The sequence below is a fragment of the Saccostrea cucullata genome, unplaced genomic scaffold (assembly GCF_032062105.1).
Source record: "Saccostrea cucullata isolate Sc308-1 unplaced genomic scaffold, CSIRO_AGI_Scuc_v1 ctg10988, whole genome shotgun sequence".
Taxonomy (NCBI): Eukaryota; Metazoa; Mollusca; class Bivalvia; order Ostreida; family Ostreidae; genus Saccostrea; species Saccostrea cuccullata.
Window position 1 is genome coordinate 7,128 of NW_026923747.1, and position 5,819 is coordinate 12,946.

At 36.6% G+C, this 5,819-nt stretch overlaps 1 pseudogene; it reads left to right on the forward strand.

The window, feature by feature from the left end:
* The first annotated feature begins 1,577 nt into the window (after positions 1–1,577).
* Positions 1,578–4,780, forward strand: LOC134264820 (uncharacterized; annotated as a pseudogene).
* Positions 4,781–5,819: the final 1,039 nt, after the last annotated feature.

Consider the following 5,819-nt stretch of genomic DNA (forward strand, 5'->3'; position numbering starts at 1 on the left):
TCGAAATCAAAAACAGATATACAGAATTATGTATCTTACTGTAGTCTACTTGTGTGCCAAGTTATATTGAAATCAGACCAAAACTGTAGGAGGAGTAGCATTTTAAATGTATTTCAAAGAATTTTCTATTTTTAGTAACCACGGCAACTCCGTTCATCGAAAATCAAAAACCGATACACAGAATTATGTATCTTAATGTAGTCTACTTGTGTGCCAAGTTATATTAAAATAGACCAAAACTGTTGAAGGAGTTGCATTTTGAAAAATTGTTTACAGACAGACGGACGGACGACGGACGCATAACTATCGCATAAGCTCTTCTGGTCTCTGACCAGTAGAGCCAGAAATTATCTCATTCCTAAAGCATTCTTTTGAGTAGCAAATATTACATGTATTAAAATGTAACACAGGTGAAAACTGGATTGACTGATTGTTTAACGTGCCTCTCGAGAATTTTTCACTCATTTGGAGACGCCACCAAGAGCTGCAAATTTTGTCCTATACTCTGCACTCAGGGCTATTGAGCAGGGAGGGATCTTTTTCGTGCCAGCACGGGACCTCGGTTTATGCGGCCTCCTCCGAAGGACTGGTTTCCGCGTCCCACAGTGGGATTCAAACCCGTGACGTAAATAAGGATCACCTCTTTACCTCGCGACTCTAGAGCAGACGCTCTAACCACTGTGCCACGCTGGATTACTACATGAACAAAAGTTGTCGATCAAAAGTTGTCATATCGTTTGTAATGCAAATTAGTTGTTATTAGCCTTGTCGTCGATAAAATTCAATGAAACAAACATGAAAAAAGATTCTCTGGCATCTTTAAGGTTAGTGGGATATATTGAGTGGATATATATATGAATAGAAATAACGATATACCATCTTCGCTAGCTAAGGGTTTCTGATACGCTACTCTCCTCATAAACCCTTGGCATACGGTGAAGTCAAAAGACGGGATTGTTTTCCGTCACGTGATCTCGAATCTATCAGGTACGCACAGATTGCGTCATCGCCAGAAATAAAGACACGTGTTAAAAAAAAATTAAATCAAAGTTTTTTCGAGAATAATTAAGAAGCAATAATTGAGTTATGTTTATTCATTATTTATAGAACAATCTGAAGCTTCAATATAGATTCTTAATCACATATTTAGAAGATATTGGATGACACCATGGCTATTCATAGAATTGAATGTTATCTTACGGATCGTTGTTTTCTGGGTGTTTCTAAAACGCGGAACGGAACGGAAAACGGAAAATATCATTTGAGATTAAATCATTTAAAATATATTAATTTCTCAGAAACGATATATTTTATACATATTTAATACCTCCATGATCAATACAAGTTTAATTAGTAATTTAAGTCTCTTACGAAAAGCGCTGACAAATTAAGTAATGACATAGCTCCAATTTCTTTCAGTATTATTTTTTTTACACTTACTGACTACTATTAATTTAACAGACAGAAAGTGTTGGAGGTTTCAATGATCATTTCAATAGTATAAAGGTTATGTCTGGAAAACAGTTGAGGGGATATTTGTTATCTTTAAAAATTATGGTACAGTCATTTAAGGTATTTCGGGTCACCCCGATTTTCGGGAGTCTTCGGGGTTTTCTTGACACAGTTCGCGTAAAACGTAAAAAAAAAACAAGAAGCTATTACAGTCACGTCCAGCAAGGTATGTTATATGTATTCACACAGTTACAAAGGAAAATACTGAAAATAGATGTCTTAATTAATACATTGATTAATTGGCGTATGTTTCCCGATCAGAGAATTTTGCATGTCAAAAACGGAGACATCTTTTTTTCTTCGATGATGTGAAGTTTACGTCTGATAAAACAATACATGTTATATACTGCTGGAAAGGAAAATTTATACGCTTTCTAATGCAACTAAACAAATTCTGGTTGCAATAAAATCTATTGAGGTAGTGGTGTATTCCTAACCCCCTTCGGTTTAGTGTATTTCGGGTCACGTGTGTTTCTACAGCTTCGTGTTTTGGTACGTCACATGTCAATGTTTACATTGTGCTTTTTCAATATTATCATGATTATAGCTTTTCTTTATGCAGAAAATTTGTTATACTAAATTAAACATTATAAAAATAATCATTTTGTTAAAAAGAAAAATCCATTTTTTTTGTATGTGTGAAATAAAGTTGCTGCGACCTAGATTCGTGCTGTTATGTGGTAAAGTGTTGTGCAAAAATATTGTACATTTACAGTAGTGGTGAATGCTTCCAGTGGCGGATTCATTCTGGCGCCCCTTCCTTTATTGCAACAATTTTTCTTGGTTTTTTTTTTTCAATGACTTTATTAAAACTCCAGATGATTTCATGAATGTACATGTAGACAAGTGGTGAATAAACATACTAGGCCCCTACATACACATTGCTTATTTTCAGAAGAATGGGAAGAACTAAAAAGAGGAAGGAAATTTGGACACCATCTAAAAGTCCTGCTCAGAAATTGGCCAAACAAATATCAAGAAAGTACAAGTCTCCCCACAAGGTTGCCAGAAAAGCATTGTATCAGGTAATCAATAAGCAATTGTCTATTAGAAAAGCTGCACGAGAACATAATATTTCATACTCATCATTGCAACGTAGAACAAGTGGGTTGGTAGATGTAGAGAAAAAAAGAGGCCCAGAGACCATCTTCAACAAGTCTGAAGAAGAAACAATGGCAAAGTATTTGTCTGAAATGGCACAGCGTGGGATGGGTTTACGACCAACCGAGTTCCTAGATTTTGTTGAGAACATAATGAAAAATGACAAGAGGAGAAAGACCTTCAAAGATGGTCGTCCAAGTTGGGACTGGTATTATGCATTTATGAAACGCAACAAACGCATTGTTCAAAAGCGAAAAGAAACGCCTCTTGAAATTTCCAGAGCTAAGGTGACTACAGAAGAAGTGGATGATTGGTTCCATAATTACAGAATCTTTATGTCAGACAACCATTTGATGGACAAACCAGAAAGAGTATATAATGCAGATGAAACTGGTTTCACGATGGGTTCGAAATCTGGTGAGGTCATAGGTCCCGCCAAAAAAGTCCAAAAGGAACCAGTCCCACATGTAAGTGGTGGAAGAAGTAAGGAGCGGGTCACTGTTATGTACTGTGCAAATGCAGAGGGCAGTATCCTTCCTCCTTTCTTTGTTTTTGCAAGACCAAAACCAACTTCGTATGACTTGTTAGCAGGTTCGCACAGGAATGCTCGAGCAGAGTTCACAGATAAAGGATGGATGGATGCGGAGACTTTCAGGAAATTTATTCATCATTTGCATGCACATGCTGTTAAAGAGAGACCAATAGTGTTGCTGATAGACAGTGTTGGAAGCCATGTTGACATGGAATCCTTTTCTGCAGCCAAAGAATTAGGAATTGAAATATATCGATTGGTTAGAAATGCTACCCACCTCATGCAACCACTTGATGTTGGAGTATATGGTCCCTTGAAAAAAAGTTGGTACAAGCACCTGAGAGACCACACCAGGCAACACCCAGAAGACATGGTGAGGAAGCAAAATTTTGCCAGACACTTACAGGTTGCTTTCATGGATTTTTACAAGCCAGTAACAGTCCAAAAGAGCTTTGCTACATCAGGTGTCTTCCCTGTAGACAGGTCTGCTATCTCCGACTTGAGATTAAAACCTTCCTTGACATTTGAAGAGGCCACATCATCAGCGGATACCTCTACCGCCTGTACACCAACATCTTCAAGAGCAACCACATTTTCCTGCGGGTCTACTGAAAAGCATTCAGGTTTAGATATCCTTGCACAAGCTGCTTCAGCTGTTGATTATGATGCATCAGGAAATTTGCCATCCTCCATTCATGAACAAGTTTCACCACAAATTGTGTCTGCTGTTAAATTACCTACCATAAGAACAAAGACGGCTAAAAGGAAAAGACTTGCAGATGAGCTACCAGACAACCTTACTTCTGAAGATGGCATAAGAATGATGGGACTGAAATCACTTGAAAAAGCTAAAAGTTTTGCAAGTAAAGAGAGGAAAGCCAGGGAAAGATATCTGAAATCCAAGGAAAATGTAAGGAGCAAAGGCCAGAAGACAGGCAAAGGAAAGCAGAGAAAGAAGGTTGTTACAACACAGATGACATTAGAAGCGACTCGTTCTGATGATCAAGTTCCGTCCACGTCACATACTGACACCAGAGCAAAGGAGATTTCAGAAACTGAACTTTGTTTTGTGTGTCATGCAGATGTCAGAACCAGGAGATTGGATACAGTGTGATTTGTGCCGCAAATGGGAACATATCTTGTGTATTCCAGCTGCGCATCCATGGGACAAAGATGCAGCTGTTGAAGAATCTGTTGAATTCATATGCCAGCTCTGCACATCTATTTCATAGATATCATATGAATTTGTAGTGTAAATATTTACCTGCTTGTTGCCAACCTCCTCTTGTATAACAATATCTATTTTTTTTAAGTTTATAATCTGGAATTTTTTCCAAGCAACACATATATATTTGAATATTCTCTGCATAGTGCATGACATGATTTATAATGCAAAGTATGTTTTACATAAAAATTTGATACAATGTTAAATCAAAATCAGAATATGATCTAAAAGATGGGTGGGGGGTTATTAGATGCGTTAAGAATATTCTTTTTCTTATAAATCTGTATGACTGTATTTTTTTTCTCTTACAGGAACCCAACAAGGAGATAATTTATATCAAAAACTGTGTAATTAAGGGCTATCATGAGTATAAAGTAAAGCCACTTATGACAAGTGATTTGGAACTTCAGGTCGACAGAGAATATTCAAATATTCATGATATAGATGCATGTGTAGTCTGGGTGCCAGAAAATGTTCGAGAGAACCTGGAGAATTCAGTGAGTGATGAAAAGAGAGGCCTGAAATTAAGTGACATAGCAGGTCTTCCTTGTGGTCATGTTCCGAGAGGTTTGGCGAGTGCCTTTAGGTATGTGATGGATGCTGGAGGTGTAATAACTGCAACCGTTACTGGTGAACCATTGCCAAGTTTTCCACCCTGGCCCCATGTGCTGGGAAAAGGAGGAGGTGTTGTTATACCCTGCCAATACAAAGTGTGTCCCAAAAACTTCCATGCAGCATTGATTGTTATAGAGCAGCATATTGAAAATATGCCTGAAAAGTCGGTCATTGATGTCTCCTTATCATAAAGTGTACATGCATCACATATGATTCTTTGTATCAAAGTTCATTTCATAGAATGTGAAGTTGTTTTTATATGTCCAAAGTAGGACCTTTGTTTTTTTTTAATATAAAAGTTTACATACTAAGTTTGACATACTTTATATCATTTTAAGATGCACATAAATTTACCATAGAATTTGCAATAAGAGAGAGAGAGAGAGAGAGAGAGAGAGAGAGAGAGAGAGATGAATTTGCCAAAGACTGCAATGAGAGAGAGAGAAAGGATGCACATAAATTTGCCAAAGATTTTGCCGAGAGAGAGAGAGAGAGAGATGCACATTTCCACTAGAAAGTGAGGGGGTGTTTTATATTGTAGTATCAAGGTACTTTATTATTATTATGTTTATTTTGTAGATCTATAGATTTTTTATATGTTTATATTTTATATGAGTCCAAGTAGGACGAATTTACTTTTTTTTTGTTACTGTATAATTTTTTTATAGCCTTTTACCATGTTTACATTCCTAGTCATTTTCCTGTTATTTAAAACCAGGTGTTTCCATTGTTACTTTTTTTCTTTGTTAAAAAGTCATTTTATTCAAATAAATAATGACATAAAATGTTTGTCTCTGAATGTTACGAGAGAATTTAACAATCTAAAGGTCATAA